Source organism: Pinus tabuliformis, chromosome 4_2, assembly GCF_031772625.1.
Source record: "Pinus tabuliformis cultivar Carrire ecotype Pingquan chromosome 4_2, CPIR1, whole genome shotgun sequence".
Taxonomy (NCBI): Eukaryota; Viridiplantae; Streptophyta; class Pinopsida; order Pinales; family Pinaceae; genus Pinus; species Pinus tabuliformis.
Genome location: NC_142304.1, coordinates 278,984,381 through 279,009,831, shown reverse-complemented (window position 1 = coordinate 279,009,831; position 25,451 = coordinate 278,984,381). Strand labels below are relative to the sequence as shown.

General features: G+C 40.6%; 2 pseudogenes; both read right to left on the bottom strand.

Annotated features, from left to right (window-relative positions):
* Positions 1-18,444: 18,444 nt before the first annotated feature.
* LOC149169082 (gamma-glutamylcyclotransferase 2-3 pseudogene) lies at positions 18,445-19,160 on the bottom strand (annotated as a pseudogene).
* A 5,174-nt stretch (positions 19,161-24,334) lies between these two features.
* On the bottom strand, positions 24,335-25,050 carry LOC149169081 (gamma-glutamylcyclotransferase 2-3 pseudogene; annotated as a pseudogene).
* Positions 25,051-25,451: the final 401 nt, after the last annotated feature.

Sequence of the window (25,451 nt, the reverse complement as noted above, 5' to 3'; positions counted from 1 at the left end):
AAACCTACAGGGCACACAAGCCCAAAAGATCAACAAAATTATAATGCAGCCTATATGCATTATGAATCAAAGGATATTACTAGAGCACGATTATCCAAACCTAAACCAAGTGAAGGTGGAGGTCAGAACTCACACTAGACATGTTTTTCCATGTGTGATATTCTACCTTCATGGCAATCCAATCTTTCTTGAAGACACCATAGCTCCCTTTGGATACTCGCTAATATTACTCCAACACAAAGATTCCATAGGTAGGTGTCACTTCCCATCTAGTGAGCCAAGGAAAACTCCCAATTCAAGCTAGCCTGAATTTAACTTAAGATTAAAATTTAGGGAAGGGAAAATACTAGGATCCCAAACAATGTACACCAGAGACCAAAGCAAATCACATGCTACAAATAAACAACAAAAACACACCTCAGTCCGCAATCTATGACCATATCCTGTAGATGTTAACCAAACACTATATAAGAACAAGCCATCACTACAAGATGAGTCACTTGGTTGAAGACTTAGCCTCCATTAGACCCATGACACCTCTTTTTGCAACATAGCTTCAGACCAAAACCAAATTAAATATTTAACCCTCCTTTCATAACAATCTTAACTATCACACATTTGCGTGAATGATGGAGGAGTGTCATGTACCCCTTCCCCTGCGTTAATTACCGAGGAGGTTAGTAGGGTGGTGGGTACCGTCCCCAATACTCCCTTTCTGTTGTTCTTCCACCCCCATCGGGGAATTATTATTTATCTATATATATATATATATATATATATATATATATATATATATATATATATATATACATATTGGATTTGTTTATGTATATATGATGAAGTAATTAAATTTTAGTGCACGTATTTTTTTTATTTATAGTAATGATGTAAGTTACATAAATCTATAATATTTTTAATGTTTAATTGGCATTAGAGCTAAGTTTAGAGATCTATAAGTTGTTTTGTTTTTGCAGTTTTATTTTTCAAAAATATTGAAAAAAATAAATGCTAATGACAAATTCTTGAGTATTAATTATTCCATTTATTGGATATTACTATGAATTTTGGACAATAAGAAAACATATATCGATTTTTTAAAGATATTTGAGATATAGTTCAAGTGAAATTTAATGAGCCGGGGATGGGAATGCAATCAAAATAGAAAAAAGGAATGAAAATAAGAAATGAAGAGGAATGACACCTCAATCATGTTTTTATTCCAAAGTGTTTTAGATTTGATAATTTTTCTCATAATATTGGTAGTGAAAAATATCAATTTTTTTGAAAAGCACTATAACCCACTTATCAAAGAACAATGAAGTTAAATTGGTTCATTATAGAAATTGAAAGGAGAATTTTAAAATCTCCAAATGAAGGACAATGAGAATATATATGAATATTTATGTTTAACTGTGAAACATTGTAAATGAGTACTGTAACCATTGGGAGATAATTACAAATAATGTAATTTGTGAAAAATACCAAGCTCTTTTGGGGTGGTAGGAGGGGGAGAGATTCTGTATAATACCGAAGGAATAATTTTTGATAAGCATGCTTGGGGTTTGGGTAGGAAAACCAATAACTAGACAAAAGCTTACAGACTCTATTTGTGCCTTCTCTATTATAGATCTAACCCAGAAATATATGAAAATACAAAGATACCTAGAAATAATAAGATCTAAAATATAGAAAATGCTTCTCTTTATTAATATCAAACCCTTAAGGTAGGGCAACACCATACATTCACTCCTTAAGGCAGGAGAACACTCCACAAGCCATACATCTGTCCATACAATAATTCCTTGACATCTCTCCATGTGGAGTCTCTAGCCTCTATATAGGTCTCATACATACAATACCATGGGTCATTACCATGGTTCCCTCATACCATCGAACTAATACCATGGGCCCATTACATTATTACTAACTACTTGTGATCCCTTACATGATACGGGTTAACCACCTTATTTATTACTATGGCCCATCCAATTATTACATTATTCCCTTGGGTACCTCTCTTTGTACCCCATATTATCCCCCCCAGGTATATAACATTCCACCGCCCTTAGCATGTTTCGTCCCTGAAACATAGGAAGAACATAAATAATAAGATCTACTCAAAAGAGTAGTACACTGGTACCATGCACATGCATCTAGCCATCCAAGAGAAAGGTGAGCCCTCCATCTCGCTAGTGCCTCGCTCGCTTGAGATGGAAGTTGACCGTGGAAGCTCTTCTGTGTTGATGTGTAGTAGGTGGATCTTCGCTCCGCTCTATCTGTCATGCGGGGGTTGTTGTCCTTGTGGATAATTGGTTGCCATCTTGTTGGTTGTTGTCTTGCGGGGTGATGTGGGTGATGATATGTTGAAGTTTTAACCCACGGTGTCTTTTTCTTTAATTCACCCCTTACTGGAGCCTGACTGTTATCTGGTGCATGCTGTGGTGCCCGCTGTGGTGTCTTATCTTCCAATATTACTTCAACCACTGAGCCCTCATCTGATGTATCAGCACCTGTAACCTTTTCTGCTTCAGCCTCTGTTTGTGTTTGATTGTCGATCATCACAGGCTCATCATCTGATATGTCAGTCCCTGGAACATCTTCTGCTTCAGCCTCCATGTACTCTACCTGTTTATTGATGGAAATATCGTGTAATGTAATTTTCTTCTTTTTATACCAGAGCTTCAAGAATTTCTTCTGCACATTAATATTGATAGTACCCACAGATTCCATCCAAGGATATCCCAAAACAACATCCATGTTATCCATATCTGAAGTATAGAAATCACCATGCAACACATACTTATCCATAGAAAGCTTCAAATCCTTATAAACTTGAACATCCTCATCATCCACCTGTGTGTTTTCAATGTGTTTTGCTGGAACTTGCAATTTTTTTGCCAAATTAACATTGATAAAATTATGCTTGCAACTAGGATTTATAGAAACAATGATCTTCTCCTTCTAAATCAATCCATGAACCTGCAATAAGGAGATACCTGTTAACACCCCAAGAAACTCTCCTAGGTTGTATCTCAAAGATGCTCGGGAACATTACAAACTCAATAAAAATGTTGGAAATAGGTGGATGAATGGAAGGAATGATGCATATTCAAGCCAGATAACCACTTCTACTATGTTTAACCCCAGACATGGGTGAACACCCCTAGACTACAAGGCTTTAGACCAACAATTTCTCACAGTTTGAGAATAAGGTGAACATGGAGAATACTGACCATACCAGCAGATGCATAGGACCCTGTGATGGCCGGCTGCAACCAGTAAGGAGGTCTGCAAATCTATTTCCTAATGCACAGACATGATGACAACTCTCTGGCACTAAACAAACAGAAACCTGCATAACACATCCAATGATACATACCATATTCTAACACAGAGGTGGGATGACAGCCCCTCTAATGCTAAACATCAAGAGCACATGAAAAATGTATAACAGGCACAGCCTAGAACATAGCAGAAATGGAAAATGAGCAATTAACAACAAAAGAAGCTTGTATTAGCTGAAAATGAAGACCAGACGCTGCAGGTATCACAGTAGTTACAGCCTTCAGAAGTTGAACCTTGCATCAAAACTACAACCATCAACCCTCATTACATTGTCTTTTTGGGTATATGTAGAGGTTGATTACAAAAATATCTGCTATCCTATGCGTGGAGGGGTAATAATGGACCACCAACCACCTTAATTCTCTGATACAATCCGCTGCTTCAATGAATGATCCTGATATTTTCTGCTACTCTGTTGTCCTTTCAGGTAACTGAAGTGAGGTATAAAAGACATTCCATGACTGATAAATGCTTGTAATTGTTCGAGGCTGTCCTTTTCTTCTTCGGCCATGCTGTCTCTTGAATGAGGTAGTTGAAGAGTAAATGTGCTAAACACTGGTAAATGGCCGTTTCTGTCCTTCGGGAGCATGGTACAGGTCGAGGATGCGAAGACTGCACGGCGGACGGATGATCTAGTTGGGAGGGCAATACTGGCCGTTGGATGAAACAAACAGACATCGGAGATCAATTTGCAGTGGCTATCGGGAGAAAACGGGAGCAAACGAACGAGGGTCGTTGGATCGTTAGGTGGGCAGATCCAATGGTGATCGGGGGCGAGAGTTGCGTGAGATTTAATCGACGGGGATGGTGGTAAGTGGTTTCCCTGCACCGCTTACGGGAATGGGCGGTAAACGTACAGTGGGGGCGCGACTCCATTCAAGTGACGATGCGTGGCGGATGTGACTCGCGGGAAACCGCTTTCCCCGCTGGCTATCACACGTGCACGTTTCAGCGGCGGGAGATGCGAATGCCGTCGAATCGTGCGGCAGACGATCGGACGACGGAGGTTAAACACACATGTTCGGCAAGACCAGTGTGACAGGGAAAGCTGCAGGCCAGGGATTTTGTAAAAGCTTATGGTTATGAGAGTTTAAAGCTTAGCGCTTAGGGGCTTTACAAAACAGGGCTACCAAGGAATTTTGGAGGAAAGAATGGAGGTAGTGGGGTTATGAGGGTATAAAGCAAATGAAGGGGGAAGGATGAAATAAACTGTTGCGAGCTCCCTTCTAGCACAAAACAGATGGCCAAGCTGCCTTTGAGCCTTAATAGTTGAATTAAATAGCAGAGCTAACAATACCAGCAACAAATAACCCTTTAGGTTTCTTGGTTTCCTTCTTTCTTGTAAAAATAAAATCTTTGCTAGGCTGTGTATCTGTCTGTGTGAGCTTATCTACAAGATTAGATTTTCGGTCAAAGTGTTCGATAAGAGCTTTTTTGAATGTGTCCCAAGTCAGGGGCCTTCTATAGCAACGTTGATGCCATTGCCACCATTGCCATCTTTCATTGTCCAAGTACATTTTTCCCACACTCAGCTGAGTCACATCATCATAGATGTAGTTCAATTTGAAATATTTCTCCATTTATGCTAGCCATTTTGATGGATGATAGCCATCAAATTTATACAAGTCCCTCAAACTCTGATCTAGACCCACCATCACAAAAAAATTGGCGAAAATTTGAAATGTCACAATTTAGTCAATATTGCTCAGAATCCCTATTATGACCTATTTTCGGAAATGAAACAACCATTATGCATCTGCCCATGTGATAGAAATCCCGATCCAGGCACTCGAATTTCAGATCTGCGCTGCAACTCTCCCACCGTCACAAAAAATTGCTGAAAAATAGCTGATTTTAAATCAGCGATATCTCCCTCATCCGGACTCCGATTCGATTGATTTTTTTTTGAAATCGGGTATTTTTTCATAAAGAATCTAGATATGCAATTAAATTTTGCAGATATTGCACCAGGATGTCCAGATCTATGCCGCATGTTAGCTTCCTATACCAATAGGTTTCATATTTCATGATTGACAGTGGAAGTGCCAAAAATGTTCATCTTTTCCATGCTACAAAAGTTACATTTTTGAAAGATTTCACAGTTAAGGGAAGGCCAAACAACTTAATCTTGGCTTCCCTAGGTTTAAATTTCTTGTTTTAGAGATAGAGAATAAAGTGTATGTCCAAACAGTTCAAGCTTGGCAGATGAGTAGCTAGGTAGAGAAATGAAGGAGTCCAACTACTTAATCTGGGTCCTTGGAAGAGATAAGGGTAGATTTAGATAGGAAGGCAGTCAAAAGAAAAGAGGATAATCAGGGTTTGCAAGTCTAAGTGCACCCATGCAAAAAGAAGAAAAAATGTTAGGTGTAGGAGGGTGGGTAGGTAGTTTTGTGGTGGCAGAATGAGGAATTGTGATCCATTTTATGTTTTCAAGTGTTATATCCATTCAGATCACAAGTATCAGGCAATTTTCCCTTGGAGCAGCTCAAGCGAGGCATGTCTAACTTCCCCTTCTTCCTTTCCCTCAAACCATTCACTAGCTTCCCCTAAAAGAGGTCAAGATTTGCTTGATATTTCTTAAATTCATCATTTTCCATAACATTTGCCCAAGTAAAGATCTGCTTTACTTAAGGATCTCATATTTCTTCAACAAAGTCCTATTTCCCCTTTAGAGCCTAAGATTTCTATACTTAGCGCTTTTTTCATCAATTTCATATTAACTTCTAATTCTATTTTATATAGCTCCCCAACTAAATTTTCCCATCCCTATTGTTACAAAAAACTATATAAAAATCCCAAAAATATTACATATCCCACCCTATAGCACTATAGCTATGTACATACAGTTCTGGGAAATAATAGTCCATCTGGGACCATTATCAACCCATCCGCGTCCTAAACTCTGGAATTGATCCAACCTTTGGTTGAGTTAATAACCTATATCTACCCCTTTACCCTTAAAACCTTATATTTCTACCCCTCCGCAGTCATTTTCCCAAGGTTAATGTTTAAATGTTTTATTAAACATTAAATTATCATTTCCCCCCGCTTAAACCTAACCCGCAAAACCCACATTTCTAAAGTTTATGACCCCCCGTGGCATATTTTTGTTTAAATAATACGGGCGGGTCCCGTCCCTAACCCCCGTCACCTTACCTGTGCCGCCAACCGTCAGATTGTGCGCGCCCCAGATCAACGGTGGGCGGTCGTTTTGAGCCCTCGATCCGCCGAAGGTTAACGTCCGGGGGATGGGCGGTTTCCCTGCCGTACCCCTGCCAGCGGTGCAGGGAAAATCGAATACCACCCTTCGCCGAGTGACGTCAGCGCCACGTCTTCATGACGTCATCAACCTGCGTCGGCCTCCCGCCACCATGTCCTGTGCCACGTTGCTGCCACTGTACTGCCACATCATCACCCTGTCGTACTGCCACTTCACCCTGCCACGTCACCCTGCCGTACGGGGACCCACCGCTGACACCATGCTGACGTCGTCACCAAAAAAGGCGCAAAAGGTGAAAATCGCAGCAAAGGATGCCCGGAATGAAAAACTGAGGCAGTTTTCGATCGCTAAGAAAAATTGGTCAAAATGGAGGGCCTCTCATAGCTCGGCTACCTGCAAAACCCAAAAATTCGCAATTTGACAGTTTCAATCACATCAAGGGAGAGAAAGCGGCCCGATTCGACTGTGAAAGAGTATTAGAGGAAAGATGAAGCCCTGATCAAATCAAAGAGTATCAGGGAAGCGGCAAAGAGTATCAGATCGGCAATACCAAAGTAGGTGAACATTAAAGGCCCCCAAGCAAAGTCAAAGAAAGTGGTGAAGCCCTTTAAGGCTCTCAAATCACAGTTAATGCACATCAAAACCACTCAAGAGCAGGGGATCAAAACCCAAAGCACAGTTATGGCTAAATGAACAGCGCAGAGCCATGAGGACACCATATTGACTCATTTTGATACAGCTGCCTCCAGCGCAGCTCAAAGATATTTTCTTGCATTAATTTCAGGGCAAGATTAGGTTTAAAAAATCGTTTCCCTCAGACCTATTTAGGGTCTACTGTAATAGATATTCTTGAAAATTTTCTCTATATAAACCACCCTAATTTACTGTTTAGAGGGTTGGTTGGTTGATTCGCTCCACTAGAGACTCGCTCTGTATGTTTGATGATTTCTTTAATCAAAGACTGCTGAAAGTTTGGAAGATGGACTGTCTGTTGTGTTATTAATGTTTTTAAGAGTGAATTATGGAATTCTTGTGCTGCAACATGACTCAATAAGTGTTTCCTACCTCTGTTTTCCATTGATATATGCTCATATCATACATATGTCACCATCTAAAATAGCAGGAAAAATGAATAGCTTGGACTTTGTTTAACCGCGCTCTATGCTCAATTTCTGTTGTTTCTTTATGTTTTCATCTGAATTGGTAATGAATATGAATTCCCTTTGGCTCATATTTCCCTAATTCATCCATGTTTGACAAGTTATCTAGGAATTCTTTACTGCTCCTAGATAGAGCTCATTCACCTTCCCTCTGTTAAGCTAAATGAGAGATTCTTAATTTCCTCTCATTCCTTAGCCTTCAATCCATCTCCATTTAGCTTGAATGTTGTTTCATGTGTTGCTATCTTGCTCCATATTCCTCTTGTGACCAAGAAAACGCACCAGTAGTCCTACTCCTTGACTCCATGCCCAATGGTTCAAAACTCTCATACTATACCTACCTCTCTACTTGGAAGCATCATCCTTCCCACCAAAACTTAAACAAAACCCCTTGAAATCAATAACTAGCCTAAAATCATCATCAACAAAGCTAAATCATTAAGAGAGAGCCCTCTCTTATTGCGGGTGGGCTAGAACCTGTAGTCCAAAGATTGGTTAGTGGTTACCTCGGCCGTATTCCCTTGGGAGTCAAAGGGAACAACCTGAGTGTTAACACCGCAAACTTGCTGCCCCGAAAAATTGTCCACAACACCACTGATTTTTAAATTAGTGATATCTCCTTCATCCAGACTTCGATTCAACCAATTTTTTTTGAAATCGGGTTTTTTTGCAAAGAATCCAGATATGCAATTAGATTTTTTAGATTTTTCTCCAAAATGTATAGATCTGATCTGCAAACTCGCCACCCCTAGAAATCCTGCAAAAAAAAAAAAAATCTCCACTTTTTGCCCAAGAAAGTGCTCTGATACCACTTGTTATAGGTCTAACCCAGAAATATATGAAAATACAAAGATAACCAGAAATAATAAGATCTGAAATATAGAAAATGCTTCTCTTTATTAATATCAAACCCTTAAGGTAGGGCAACACCATACATTCACTCCTTAAGGAAGGAGAACACTCCACAAGCCAGAAGCCTATTCATACAATAATTCCTTGACATCTCTCCATGTGGAGTCTCTAGCCTGAGACCATTTGTCCATAAGGAGTTTTTCCAATTCTTCATCCGAAAATTTGGACAATTCTTTGATGCCAAGTGAGTTCCACCATATGGCGACCTCTTATTTCAAACCAATCAGTACTATAGACCTCCAAAATACCCCATATATGCTCCTTAGTTTTTGTATGAATTTTTCAATAGTAGGGCTATCATCTTTTCCTGTAAAATTTTCCATGAAGAGGATTTGAGAAAAATTCACTTGGCTGCAATTTCTAATGCAGAGTCAACTCCAATCTTAGCAAATGGGTTAATAGACTCTTCTTTGTCAACAACATCAATTTTTCCACCCTCTGTGACACTCGGCTTCTTCCCCTGACTTCCCTCTGTGCAATTAACCTCCACTGTGCCCATTAATTTGTCTTTGTCATTGCAAAAACTACCTAGGATCCCCTGTCACGGCCACTAGGACTTTGAGAAATACCCCTAGACATAGACAAACCAAATCATGAGACAGAAGATCATACTGTCACTCAATTTATAGAAGATGTTGGTCCGAACTCTGATGTATAATTGATGAGGGGTACTCATTATGTTTATATCCCAATCCTACACCATTATTTCTCTGCTCGATGAAGCATCCATCAACTTGTCCCACTCCATCTTCCCTCGTGTGAACTGACCTTCCCGGACGAGAGGGATTAAATGCTCCTCACCCTCCCTATTATTTCGCATGTTTCCCTTTTTGTTTCGCCAACTGCTGCAACTGGTACAAAGAGCTTATCCCTGAATTCTCATGCCGGGGAGCCTCCCCAATCCAAGTGTACTACGAGCGTGAGGGTAGTAGCCACGTTGCATCATAATCCCAACTTCAAAGAAGCCATGGGGCGGGAGGATGGGCCAGGGGAAATGAATGGCGATGGGACATGGACATGGGATAATGGATGATGGGGACAAGAAGGTGGCAAGGGAGAAGGGTGGCAGGAGAAAAGGAAGGGGAGGTGTATGGGAGGGAGAGGGAGGAGGAGGGGAAGGGTGGAGAATCGAAAGGGAAGGAGGGGGGAGCAGGAGGGAATAAGAGACAAGCTAGGGGGAGGGGAAAAAATCCAAATGGTCTCTTTTATTAAAATTGTTGATCCTACAAGGAGCATACTCTGCTATCAATATAATGAGATTCATAACAACGATTAGGGAATGAATACCGTTCAAACTATACCATTCACTTTGTTGCTTTCCTCATTCATCCGACAGGCCAAATTGACTTGCATGTTAGCTTCCTTATTATTACCACTTAGGATATGGAAAAATTTAACTCAATCAAAGAGAGGGATCATGCCTTGGGATCTCTTGATGATCTGGTTTAGTTTTATGTTTTGCATTGTTGAGTTGTATTTCATATGCTTTATGATAAGCATGGAATCCCCTATAATTTGCATGTCCTTGATGTTGGTCAGTTGGGAATTTTCATTATAGCTTTTGTTTTGGGATGTTTTAGGCTGTGAAACTTGGAGGATATAAAAAAAAAGATATCCATGCACCTCTGGTTCACATTTTAGACCTTGATTCGCTATAATTTCAAAGATATGGTTGAATAAATTTAGTGTTCATGAATACTCATGAAATATGATTCAAACAAGTTCATTTTCCACTTTTGTTATAACTTTGTTTTTGAAATGTTTCATACTGTGAAATTTGGATGAGACAAATAAGAGATATCTAGGTACTTGTGGTAGAAATTTTAGAATATGATTTTTAAAATGGGATACATGGCATCCTATGCAAAGTCGTTACTGAGAAGAATCCAAAGGAAATAAGTTTTGGAGAAGTCAACTTAGTGAAGGAAGAAGCAACAGGTAAACCTAGTAAAGGCAAAAGCAACTAATAGAGCTTATGAAGACCAAAGAAACAAGAAGACTTGGTGAAAGTAGAAGCAACTAATAGACATTGTGAATAACAAGCAAGTAGGTTGGCTCCTATGAATTTTTATAACAAAGGAGATTGATGTCTCTTGTAGGTTGTTTCCTACAAAGCAACAGAGGGAATTGGTGTCTCCTATAGGTTGGTTCCTACAAAGCACCAGAGGGGATTAATATCTCCTGTAGGTTAGTGTGTACAAATCAATAGAGGGGATTGGTGTCTCTTGTAGGTTGGTGCATGTTAGCTCAGCTTCAGTTTGCAACATTTGATGGATAAAATCAGATCAGGCAGTGTTGGTTTGGGTTGCAGAGGGTTTGCAGCAGTTTATTATATCCTTCTCCTTCATTTGAATTATACCCTTATAACTCCGCACACCTTCGTTTCCTCCTCCTCTTCCATTCTCCTATTTCTCCCCTAACCCATTATTTCTATGTTTTTCTATAGTCCTTTGTAAACCCCGCCAAAACCTTTTTTTTCCCAGCTCCCGGGATTTTTTGTTTAAACCTTATAAAATCCCGATAACCTATTTAAACCTCGAATAAACTCATTTTTGTTTAGCCCCAGGCACTAAGGCTTTAACGCATATAACTACGAGCCTTTGCCAAATCATTTAACCGAGCGCCTATACTGCCCCTATCATGTCAAATCAACGTGGACCCATGCATTCATTCCGCACCATCCGATATTATCTCACTAGGATCCAACGATAGTCGCAGCCCCCACTCTCATAACTTGCACAACTGTTAGCCCGCGGGGAAGCGGTTTCCTACCGGCCACGTGTCTCACCCTGACTGGATCGCACTTGCCCTATACATAAACCACCATAGCCCATAAGTGGTGCGGGGAAACTGCTTCTCGCCACCGTACCCCTCTCCCGCAAATTATCGTCCGCGCAACTTTTGCGTGCGATAACCATCGGATCTGCCCAACTGTGATTCGACGGCTCATGTTACTCTGTCCACGTGTTCTCCCGATAGCGCCTCCAAATTGATCCCTCTCGTCGATCCATGCGATCCGACGGTTGATCTTTCTCCTTCCGCCCATGCCTTCGCCATTCCTTCCACACCTTTAACCTATTTTGTGCTCCCAAAGAAGGGAGAAGGCCAGATCCAGCACTTTGTGCCATAAATCCTCAGCAACCACATTTAAATGACAGAATGGCCGACGGACAAAAAGGACTGCCTCGAGTAGTTGAAGGCATTTATCAGGCATGGAATTGCATCCTTTGTTCTCTCCATCTGCTCAGAGAAGGACTGCAGAACACCAAAGAAAGGTCTATTTGTCCATTAAAGCAGCAGATCATGTCAGAAGCCCGTTCCAGAGAATTAATATGGTTGTTGGTCATTATGATCCTTCCTCATATAACACAGCAGAGTGTTTTTGTAATCAACTTCTATATATATCTAGAAGACAAAATGTAATAGGTTGATGAGTGTTATTCTGATGTAAGGTTCAACTTCTGGAGACTGTAACTACTGTGTAACCTGCAGTTTCTGGTCTTCATTTTCAGCTAATGCAAGCTTCTTTTGCTGTTAATTGCTCACTTTCCACTTATTCTTCTTTGTTCCAGGTTGTGCCTGCTATGCATTTATTCATGTGCTGTTGATGTTTAGCATTAGAGGGGCTGTCATCCCACCTTTGTGTTAGAATTTAGCTGTATCATTGAATTTGTATGCAGGTTTCTGTTGTTTTAATGCCAGAGAGTTGTCATCTTGTCTGTGCATTAGGAAATAGATTTACAGACCTTTTAACTCATTGCAGTTGGCCATCACAGGGTCCTGGGCATCTACTGGTGTGATCAGTGTTCTCCATCATCACAATTTCCTTAAAACTGTGAGTAATTGGTGGTCTACAGCCTTGTAGTCTGGGGGTGTTCACCCATGTCTGGGGTTAAGCATAGTAGAAGTGGTTATCTATCTTGAATATGCAGCATTTCTTTCCTTCATCCACCATTTATCCAACATTTTTTTGAGTTTGTAATGTTCCCGAGCATCTCTGATATACAACCTAGGAGAGTTTCTTGGGGTGCTAACATTAATTGGCACCGTTGCCGGGGAGAGGAGAATCGAAGCTTAGCTTCCCTAGGAGAACGACATAGTTCCAGATTTTGATGATAGACAAGGTCTGGGCACAGTTTTTGGTTGTAATCATCTATCTGGCGACTCCAATAGTGGAAGACCATCATTTGGTGACTCCACATTGAAGTTCTGGCGCAGCTGGAGAGGCATGCTCGAAGAAATCCTTAGTAACCATCGGTTGAATCAGTGCTTGATCCTAAGAAGATCGTTCAGTAGAAGAAAATATCGCAGTGAGGAGCATCAGGATCAGGTAAGCCTTGGAATTTTTATGTATCTCTGCTAGTGTAGAAATACCTTCAGAGATTCATACAGCTCCTTATCATTCATTTCCCTTTCAGACCTCAGTTGAAAGAAACATTCCTTGTTGTCTATCATATTCCTCTGTTTCTGCCATTCCATTCATTGATTCATCCCACTCAGTCTACCAGTATCCTTCCATTTACCTTAGTCATGGCATGCCAGCAAGCTCTTACAAAGATAGAACGAATAGTTGTTGCTAGGTATGGACCCTTAGTCTTGCCTACCCCTTTGAATACCATGCCTGCAGGAGATTATCAAGAATTTATGTCAAAGTTTACTGGTACAGAAGGAGTATCAGCTGAGGAGCATTTAGAAGCCTTTTATAGCTATGCTGATAACCTGGATATCAATGAAGAGGATTTTTGGATGAGGGTTTTTGTCCAAAGCCTAGATGGGGAAGCTAGAAAATGGTTTAAAAATTTACCCCCTAGGTCTATTGCAGACATTGAGGCTCTAGATGATGTATTTTTAAAGCACTGGGGGAATCATAAAGATCTACTCTTTTATCATAATGAATTTTGGAACTTGCAGAGAGAAGATGGTGAGCTGCTGTCTGATTTCAACATCAGGTCCAATCATATGTACAGTAGAATTCCAGCTGAAGTAAGACCCACCCCTGCTTCTGCCATGCTTACTTATGCTAATGCCTTTGATTCTAAGTTCTGCCTGCTTTTAAGAGAAAGAAGATGCACTTCTTTGGCTGATATGCAATCTGCAGCCTTTGAAGTAGAAGCAAATATTATTGCTGCAGAGAGACTTGAAGGTGATGCCGAGAAGAGAAGTCAGGGAGGTGAATCCTCATCATCCCCACAGCCTGAGATTGATGAATTAGCTAGGATGATTGAGTTTTTGGCTTCTGAAGTTTCCAAACTAAAGGTTGAGCAGTATTCTCAGGAAGCTAGAGCTCATTGTTCCTTTTCTTTTCCAAATCCAAATCCATATAAAGGAGCATAGGAGCAATTGCAGATTTTGTAGAGAAACAGAGATGTAAACGAAGATCAAAGGGTGAAGACCCTTTGTCAAAATATAGTCATGGAAGAGGAGCATCTTGAAGAAGAGGAGGAGGTCCATGGTTTGGAAGGTGCCCCCTTCTTAACCCAAGTTGCATATGAAGAAGAATTATCCAGAGGTACTGCTTATGAGTTTGTTGTAACTACAGAACAACGAGCTTTTCAGTAGCAGCAATCAGCAGAAGGCACCTTCATCCTCCAAGAATCTGTGCCCGAAGCCAGCTCATCTTCACATGATTATGCAGAACTGCAAATCAGCCAGCCAGATGTTATTCCCAGCACAATGATCAAGAAGGGAGAGGAAATCTCCCCATCATCTTTTGTCCCTCTATCTACTCAAATGAAAATCCCTCAAGGTCGCCCCTCGAACACTAAGGCAGAACAAAATTCAATGCTCAAGGTTGAAACTAATCATCTCAGTCTTGATATTTTGATGTCTACTCATATGGCCCCCACACAGATTGGCAGCCTATCAGATGACACAGGAAGAGTGTGTACAGTTGTGGGACTCTTCCTTGGATGAGCATTGTTCAAAGAAAGATTCAGGAGTAGATAAGTTTTCTGTGTCCCCTACACATGAACATATTGGTGCACCATTCATATTTATTTTGCAGGCCACAGGTGACAAAGATAAGTACACAACAGTCATGATTATTCAGCAGGTGTACAGAGGCTCCTGTGAAGAACATCCAAGGAGGAAAATACACAGAGGGGAAATGAAATTTGATCCATATTTACCTATTAAGCTCAAATGTCCTGAAAATTTTGATTTAAAGGATCAAATTAATCATGTTTTGCAGCTCTATGATGAAGGGGCTGAGAGCAGGAGAAACAATTTTGATGGCCCATCAGTTGGCCAATTTTTGAGTAATTATGTTGTCTAAGGTCCTCAGGCATTAATGATTGTAAGCAATTTCTTTTTCAGTTTTAGGAGTAGGCTTAGTTGACTCCATGCCCAATGGATACTAGGCATAGTTTTTTTTTTTAAAAAGACCCGAGTTTGAGACCTCACAGGGAGGATCTCATCCCCAAGAGGAGCTAGTGTTAGCTCTGCTTTAGTTTGCAACATTTGATGGATAAAATCAGATCAGGCAGTGCTGGTTTGGGTTGCAGAGGGTTTGCAACAGTTTATTATATCCTTCTCCTTCATTTGCATTATACCCTTATAACTCCCCACACCTCCTTTTCCTCCTCCTCTTCCGTTCTCCTATTTCACCCCTAACCCATTATTTCCATGTTTTTCTATAGTCCTTTGTAAACCCCACCAAAACATTTTTTTTTTCCTGGCTCCCAGGCTTTTTTGTTTAAACCTTATAAAATCCCGATAACCTGTTTAAACCCTGAATAAACTTATTTTTGTTTAGCCCCAGGCACTAAGGCTTTAACGCATATAACTACAAGCCTTTGCCAAATCATTTAACCGCGAGCCTGTACTACCCTTGTCATGTCAAATCAACGTGGACCTGTGCATTCATTCCGCACTGTCCGATCTTATCTCACTAGGATCCAACGATAGTCACAGCCCCCGCTCTCGTAACTTGCACGACTGTTAGCCCGCGGGGAAGCGGTTTCGCGTCGGCCACATGTCTCACCCTGACTGGATCGCACCGCCCTGTACGTAAACCACCACAGCCCATAAGCGGTGCAGGGAAACCACTTCCCGCCACCGTACCCGTCTCCCGCGCATTATCGTCCGCGCAAATTTCGCATGCGATGACCGTCGGATCTGCCCAACTGTGATCCGACGGCTCACGTTACTCTGTCCACGTGTTCTCCCGATAGCGCCTCCAAATTGATCTCTGTCATCGATCCACATGATCTGACGGTTGATCTTTCTCCTTCCGCCCATGCCTCTGCCATTCCTTCCACACCTTTAACCTGTTTTGTGCTCCCGAAGAAGGAAGAAGGCCAGATCTAGCACTTTGCGCATAAATCCTCAGCAACCGCATTTTAATGACAGAATGGCCGAAGGACAAAAAGGACTGCCTCGAGCAGTTGAAGGCATTTATCAGGCATGGAATTTCATCCTTTGTTCACTCCATCTGCTCAGAGAAGCACTACAGAACACCAAAGAAAGGTCGATTTGTCCATTAAAGCAGCAGATCATGTCAGAAGCTCGTTCCAGAGAATTAATATGGTTTTTGGTCATTATGATCCTTCCTCGTATAACATAGTTGAGTGTTTTTGTAATCAACTTCTATATATATCTAGAAGACAGAATGCAATAGGTTGATGAGTGTTATTCTGATGTAAGGTTCAACTTCTGGAGACTGTAACTACTGTGTAACCTGCAGCTTCTGGTCTTCATTTTCAGCTAATGCAAGCTTCTTTTGCTGTTAATTTCTCAGTTTCCACTTCTTCTTCTTTGTTCCAGGCTATGCCTGCTGTTATCACAAAACCAGTACTAGGGACTGCAACCAAGCAAGGTCTCATGTAACTGTTTCAGACCATACTTTAGATTAGGAATTAGCCTTCCTAATCAGAGAGGGCTCTCTCATGACTCTTGAAAAAATCCTTCAAACACTAGAGGGCTAACTCTTCACACCTTTATAAAAATATAGCTGGTTGGGCATACATCAAATCAGTCTTCATTGGGCTATGGAGTCTCTCACAGTTAATAAACCAAATCACAGTTATCTCATAGAAGCCAAGGCTCTTTGCATCATCAAAGATCCAAACATAATTTACCTAAATCAAAGCCTGCTGAACATACAGGAAGTCAGAGCATTAACAAATGAATTCTGAGTGATGTTCAAACATACTTCACCAAAACCCACAGCCTGTCAAGCACACAGGAAGTCAGAGCATATAATATGAATTCTGAGGGATTGTACCATAACAAGGCTGTAAAAAGAACATTAAGAAACTAAAACCACTATCACATTTGAACAAAAGGATGCATTGAGAATCTTGGGAAGAAAAAACTCTGTTTGCTATTACTGTAACAGTCTTTTCATAAGCTCTAGAAAACTCTGTTTTTTGTATATACAATCCAACCCTTTTTACATCCTAACTTGGCCCATATATAGGCAAGCAAACTTCAACACCTCGAGCTTCCTCCTCCAGCATGAGGGGAGCCTCGAAGGTGGCAATTAACTCTTCCTACATGCTCTTAACTACTACATTAATTACAAACATCCTGAACTAAAACTACACACAATCCTAATCCAACTAAAAAACTAATTTCATTCTCCTCGCAGACTTGATGCTTTCTTGGATGCTGGACAGCTGTATGATTTTCATTATGGCTAAGATATGTTAAGGGAACAATCACCGAGCAAGCTGGTCTCGAATGCTAGCTGTAAGACAGCTTATTCATTAGTTAAGATAATCACCCTACATCCACGGTCTCTGTCTCCCAACATTTTCCTAAAGTATAGCAGCATGTTCCCGAATCTTTTAATAACTCCAGGTATGGAATGATGCTAGGTTTCTGATGTGCTGTAGGTGGTATTTGATAGACAGCTGTTCCTTTTCCACAACTCCCGCTCACCGTGTCAAACTAGCTGCTCACAGTATCACACTAGCTGCCCTGCGCTTTAAATCATCACCTACAGCAGTTTCGTAGCGCGCTACGAAACTGCTGTGTGATTTAAAGAAAACACACTCTTCTTCTCTGGTTTTCTAAATAATTGTCAGTGTTCATAGCTTAAGTACTTGATTGTTTAGAAAAGGTTTGCTTGCAATAAATATTTCTCCTGAGGAAAAACTTGTCTCCTCTGTTAAAAGACTTTTAGAACCTCCCACAATATTCATGTAAGGTAATTTACTACGTACTAGACCGTCCACAGCAAGGTGAATAATAATATCTTGATCCTTCTGTTGGTATAGAACAAAGCCCTTGCATATGAGTCCAATTCCCATAAGAACTGCTGGAACATTCTTAAAAAGTGCGCGTTGATCTCTTGAAGCATCTATTATAGATGGCTGTGTCCCTTCTCAAAAATTCCATTCTCTAATGTCAAATATAGATGGAAAGAGACTGTTGGAAAATTTCAACATTGAATGCTTAGACTGCCAATGAAGTAATTGCACGAGGTTCAGGCTTTTCAAGGTAAATTTTGAGCTCCATAGCATAGGTCAGAACAGCTAGTGGAGCTGTGTCAACATCCTCTATTCCACTTCATCTGACCATCACAAGGCAGGGTAACTTTAAATGCCTTTTTACATTAATGAACTAAGAAAGACGACCAGTTGCATGTATCTCCATAAGACTGTTAAATTCTTTATCCGGGAGGTTACGTAGGCAAACTTTATGCTTACAACTTTCAACCAAATCTGCAATTTTCTTCATAAACCCAATGACTTGCAGAAACAATTCCAATGGCATCGCTTTAATAATAGTATCCAAAGGGAGCATATGCTGTTAGATAACATAACCCCACAAAGAGACTATCCCCACATCCTATGATTCACTTCAATCACAAATGAGATATTCTAGATTGAGGCAGCGCATGTTATAGTACTCAAAAGGCTCGGCAAAATATCCTTTAAAGCAATCTCGTGAATAAGACAACAAATTGCTGAAGTTCACACTGAAGTTCAGTACTTTTGCATCTCCATTTGAAGTAGCATCTCCATCTTTGCATGTTAATACTTTCCTAACTGCATTTGCGAGGTCTGTCACGTGACTATCATTGCAACCTATCTCAAGTAAAACTGTCTCTAGTTAAAGAGATATTCAATGTTAGGCCCGGAAGGACTCACAGCTCCAACAATTTGATGAGCCATCATTTCCAATGGTACAGGGCCCAGGTAATTTTTATTCGAATTCTTGTCTGTTGATGCAATGAACACAGGGACTCCAGATATAACTGGCTCTGTTGAATCCTCTTCAAAATAGAAATCAACGTAGGCCTTTTAATCATATTCCTTCTCTTTCTCTTCTAGATAAGATAAAGCAATATCTTCAGCTTCCTGTCCAGAAACCCTGTAAGCAACGCCTCGACTGATGTGACCATCGTGAGGCTCGAGTGTAACAGTCCTGCCGGGATTGGCAGGGGTTCCTCTATGGTCTGTGCTCCCTTGATGGAAAAGACGACGGTAGCCTTTGATGAAACCAACTCGTTGTTTGTCATAGTGGAAACCCGCCTTTCATATTATGGAACCGTAACCAAACACCGACAGAACCATCTTCTCCGCCTTGCCGTCGACCTCCCTCAATTCTACAGCCTCCAGGGGATGCCATTCAATCTTTCACAGATGCCATTCACTAGTGCACTCGTCTTTTAATCGACATCAATCAATATCCTTCCAGCTTTTGCGCCACATCTCTATCCCAGTGTCACTAACCATGGCGGCCTTGTAGCATATAAAACTACTCGACACTTGGCATTAATCACCGCATTTGAAAAGAGCACTTTCATGTCTTCAATATGTGCATTAATAATGAACCGACGTGCATTAAGGAGGTGCTGTGTATCCCAGTCTAAGAAAAACGTGATCCCCTGCAGAAATAAACACAACGCTGCCTATTTGTAACGTTGGCTGTAATTTCATATATTCCGCAAGCAGTATAGAACCTACAGGAGCAGAACGACCAATATGAAGAAGAACGTTTAATACAGCATTGGATGCGTTGGATTTGTCATAAGCGGAGAAAAGCCTGACGGTGGGCATGCAACAAGAAATGCCACGTTACATATGATTTCCTTGGTGTCTCCGGCTTCTATAAATCTGCACAGTCTTCAGCATGCTTATTAATGCATGTGTGAAAAAACCAAACTCACTGACCTGTAATTTCTGATATAACATTTTGAACTTTTTTGCCCATAGCTATTCCCTATCCGGTTTGAAGAACAAATTTTGGTATATAAACCACCCAGGAAACAGATTTTCAACAAATTCAAATGCGCTTGGAATAAGAGGAAACTTGTCAATTGCCGCGATAAGTCCAGTTGAAGCCCCAAAGCACTATCACAGCTGCAAAGCCCAGTCTATCAACAGTGAGTTTGTCATCAGTCTTTTCCCAAGCTTCCTGAACAGGTTTGAGGACATTCGTTAATGGCTTCACTGGATCAATAGAGGTCTCTCCAGTAGCCATTGCAATTACTCTGCCTCTCCTTTTACCTAGGCGAGTGAATGATGTAGAAAAGACACCAGGCTATTATCTGAGATGGCTAATATACCCAAATTACTTTGATGCGGTATTATGATTCAAATTAGCTAATGTCCTCATTGCATATGTTCCTTGCCTTCTGATTAAACCTCCTCAGACTCTACCACAAGGCTGGGCTTGCATTCTCCAGAATACCGAAGAAATTGTCAATCAAAACATGCCACTACGCTCCCTACTAATGCTGTATAAATTATGTATTCACTATTACCACATACAACAGCAAATCTTCCATTTGGATTAATGCTACCAAAGGGATCCAAATTTTTCCATAAAGACCCTTCAAATAAGAACGGAATTTGGGAGACAACAGTCAATCTGGAGCGGAGTTCTTTGAGAGAAACATTTGATATATGCACATTATCAATAAGTATTTTCCCATCAGAGATTGGAGTGAGGCGAAATATGGCATTAAAGACACTAGAGTTGCTTTTCCAGCTATTCCAAACTGCTCAGTCATGCTGGAGATGTCCCTGATCAGCGAATCCTCAATTTCGTAGCGCTGCCAGTGTAAGATCAGTGTTTTTCGCTACGAAATCACTAAAACAGGAGGCGCTGCGAAACTGCTAACGGATTCATGCGCTACAAAAACAGTTTGTCCTTCAGCTAAACTGAAAAATTTTGGCAACACTATTTTCAGTGATAACAGTGGCTCCACTTGGGATAGTGTGCCCCTGTGGTGCACTAAGAACATGCAGCTCCAGTGCCTTACCCATTTGTAACAAAGAGAAATTTGCTTGACAAGCCTGACTGTAGGAGAAAGAAACTAATGCTACTGAAAAATAAATGCTCAGCCAACCTTGAGCTTATTTGCAATTTACCTACCTACCTACCCTAACCATTTAAACTTTCCTCAGCTCAATCAATATGAGACTTCCAATGCAGCCAATCCTTTGCTTTGTCTGACATTTGATTTCTTTGCCTGTCCCGGAATTCAGAACCAATATGACAGTGTAATGACCGCTGCCACTGAAGTCTTCCCTGACTGTATCGGATTTCAGAATTGATATAATAGTGTAAAGATCGCTGCCACTGAAACTGTCTTTGATCTTCATTGGTAAGCTGAAACACTGGAGAACAAAACTCTTCCATGTAATCAGCTATAGGATCCCAAAACACATGATCAGCTTGTCTTTCCACGACACTTTCCAGCTGTGCAAACTGATCTTCAACCACACAAGACTCCTCTGATGTACTATCCACTTTTCTATTTGACAAGCTATCCAGTTGCTTTTCTGAATCATTCCAACAAACAATGGAATTTTCCTCACTATTTTGATTATTATTTGGGGTAAGCTGCTGCAAGGAATTACAAAATTGAGCAAGCTTTTCCTCTGCCTGAGGGTCATAGAAAATTTCCTCCAATATTTCTTCTTTCTGGGTGCAATCAATTTCATCTTCATCATGATCTGAAGCCGGACCAAACTGCTGCATCTCTACATCAATATCAAAAGATAAAACATGGTTTTCACAGGTAAACTCTTGCTGCTCTTCATGTTGTGCTTCATGGAGTGTTATAGCTTCTTCTTGGTGCTGAAAAACATTTTCATGAAGAGCCTCTAAAATTTCTTCATCTGTAAATTCATCATCACCATAATAATCCTCCAAGCACTGAATAAGATTCAAAGAATGCCTACAACAATCTTTGAGCAGCAACAAAGAAGGATAATATTCTTTATACATTTCACAGAACACATCATGGAAATCAGCAAGAGAAGATAATGAATCATTTTCCAAACTTTTATACCAAGACCATGCTTCTCCTTCTAAAGTAGCCATAAACATCCTCATGAGACAATCTTCAGGGAAATGAACCTTAAGACTGCGTACATGTATGTGAAACTTAACCAAATGGAGAGCAGCATCATCCTTCTTTTCATCTTTAAATATTGGAAGATCATCCACCCAATCAACCTTTGGCATAGGATTTGGAAAACCAGGGATATGAGACCGATTCATAGGAGCATACCTGGCATTCTTTCTTGCAGTGGAATCCATCTTGAAACTTCATCAAGCTACTGATCTTCTAGCAGTGGAGTCACCTTCTAATTTGTTCTTTACTGTGTGGAGTCGCCAAGGTAGTGTTGCAGCCTTGAAAATCATTTGAACTCCTGCTACCTTCAGAAATTCAATCTTAAGCTCCCGGCAGACGCACCAAAATGTTATCACAAAACCAGTACTAGGGACTGCAACCAAGCAAGGTCTCATGTAACTGTTTCAGACCATACTTTAGATTAGGAATTAGCCTTCCTAATCAGAGAGGGCTCTCTCATGACTCTTGACAAAATCCTTCAAACACTAGAGGGCTAACTCTTCACACCTTTATAAAAATATAGCTGGTTGGGCATACATCAAATCAGTCTTCATTGGGCTATGGAGTCTCTCACAGTTAATAAACCAAATCACAGTTATCTCATAGAAGCCAAGGCTCTTTGCATCATCAAAGATCCAAACATAATTTACCTAAATCAAAGCCTGCTGAACATACAGGAAGTCAGAGCATTAACAAATGAATTCTGAGTGATGTTCAAACATACTTCACCAAAACCCACAGCCTGTCAAGCACACAGGAAGTCAGAGCATATAATATGAATTCTGAGGGATTGTACCATAACAAGGCTGTAAAAAGAACATTAAGAAACTAAAACCACTATCACATTTGAACAAAAGGATGCATTGAGAATCTTGGGAAGAAAAAACTCTGTTTGCTATTACTGTAACAGTCTTTTCATAAGCTCTAGAAAACTCTGTTTTTTGTATATACAATCCAACCCTTTTTACATCCTAACTTGGCCCATATATAGGCAAGCAAACTTCAACACCTCGAGCTTCCTCCTCCAGCATGAGGGGAGCCTCGAAGGTGGCAATTAACTCTTCCTACATGCTCTTAACTACTACATTAATTACAAACATCCTGAACTAAAACTACACACAATCCTAATCCAACTAAAAAACTAATTTCATTCTCCTCGCAGACTTGATGCTTTCTTGGATGCTGGACAGCTGTATGATTTTCATTATGGCTAAGATATGTTAAGGGAACAATCACCGAGCAAGCTGGTCTCGAATGCTAGCTGTAAGACAGCTTATTCATTAGTTAAGATAATCACCCTACATCCACGGTCTCTGTCTCCCAACATTTTCCTAAAGTATAGCAGCATGTTCCCGAATCTTTTAATAACTCCAGGTATGGAATGATGCTAGGTTTCTGATGTGCTGTAGGTGGTATTTGATAGACAGCTGTTCCTTTTCCACAACTCCCGCTCACCGTGTCAAACTAGCTGCTCACAGTATCACACTAGCTGCCCTGCGCTTTAAATCATCACCTACAGCAGTTTCGTAGCGCGCTACGAAACTGCTGTGTGATTTAAAGAAAACACACTCTTCTTCTCTGGTTTTCTAAATAATTGTCAGTGTTCATAGCTTAAGTACTTGATTGTTTAGAAAAGGTTTGCTTGCAATAAATATTTCTCCTGAGGAAAAACTTGTCTCCTCTGTTAAAAGACTTTTAGAACCTCCCACAATATTCATGTAAGGTAATTTACTACGTACTAGACCGTCCACAGCAAGGTGAATAATAATATCTTGATCCTTCTGTTGGTATAGAACAAAGCCCTTGCATATGAGTCCAATTCCCATAAGAACTGCTGGAACATTCTTAAAAAGTGCGCGTTGATCTCTTGAAGCATCTATTATAGATGGCTGTGTCCCTTCTCAAAAATTCCATTCTCTAATGTCAAATATAGATGGAAAGAGACTGTTGGAAAATTTCAACATTGAATGCTTAGACTGCCAATGAAGTAATTGCACGAGGTTCAGGCTTTTCAAGGTAAATTTTGAGCTCCATAGCATAGGTCAGAACAGCTAGTGGAGCTGTGTCAACATCCTCTATTCCACTTCATCTGACCATCACAAGGCAGGGTAACTTTAAATGCCTTTTTACATTAATGAACTAAGAAAGACGACCAGTTGCATGTATCTCCATAAGACTGTTAAATTCTTTATCCGGGAGGTTACGTAGGCAAACTTTATGCTTACAACTTTCAACCAAATCTGCAATTTTCTTCATAAACCCAATGACTTGCAGAAACAATTCCAATGGCATCGCTTTAATAATAGTATCCAAAGGGAGCATATGCTGTTAGATAACATAACCCCACAAAGAGACTATCCCCACATCCTATGATTCACTTCAATCACAAATGAGATATTCTAGATTGAGGCAGCGCATGTTATAGTACTCAAAAGGCTCGGCAAAATATCCTTTAAAGCAATCTCGTGAATAAGACAACAAATTGCTGAAGTTCACACTGAAGTTCAGTACTTTTGCATCTCCATTTGAAGTAGCATCTCCATCTTTGCATGTTAATACTTTCCTAACTGCATTTGCGAGGTCTGTCACGTGACTATCATTGCAACCTATCTCAAGTAAAACTGTCTCTAGTTAAAGAGATATTCAATGTTAGGCCCGGAAGGACTCACAGCTCCAACAATTTGATGAGCCATCATTTCCAATGGTACAGGGCCCAGGTAATTTTTATTCGAATTCTTGTCTGTTGATGCAATGAACACAGGGACTCCAGATATAACTGGCTCTGTTGAATCCTCTTCAAAATAGAAATCAACGTAGGCCTTTTAATCATATTCCTTCTCTTTCTCTTCTAGATAAGATAAAGCAATATCTTCAGCTTCCTGTCCAGAAACCCTGTAAGCAACGCCTCGACTGATGTGACCATCGTGAGGCTCGAGTGTAACAGTCCTGCCGGGATTGGCAGGGGTTCCTCTATGGTCTGTGCTCCCTTGATGGAAAAGACGACGGTAGCCTTTGATGAAACCAACTCGTTGTTTGTCATAGTGGAAACCCGCCTTTCATATTATGGAACCGTAACCAAACACCGACAGAACCATCTTCTCCGCCTTGCCGTCGACCTCCCTCAATTCTACAGCCTCCAGGGGATGCCATTCAATCTTTCACAGATGCCATTCACTAGTGCACTCGTCTTTTAATCGACATCAATCAATATCCTTCCAGCTTTTGCGCCACATCTCTATCCCAGTGTCACTAACCATGGCGGCCTTGTAGCATATAAAACTACTCGACACTTGGCATTAATCACCGCATTTGAAAAGAGCACTTTCATGTCTTCAATATGTGCATTAATAATGAACCGACGTGCATTAAGGAGGTGCTGTGTATCCCAGTCTAAGAAAAACGTGATCCCCTGCAGAAATAAACACAACGCTGCCTATTTGTAACGTTGGCTGTAATTTCATATATTCCGCAAGCAGTATAGAACCTACAGGAGCAG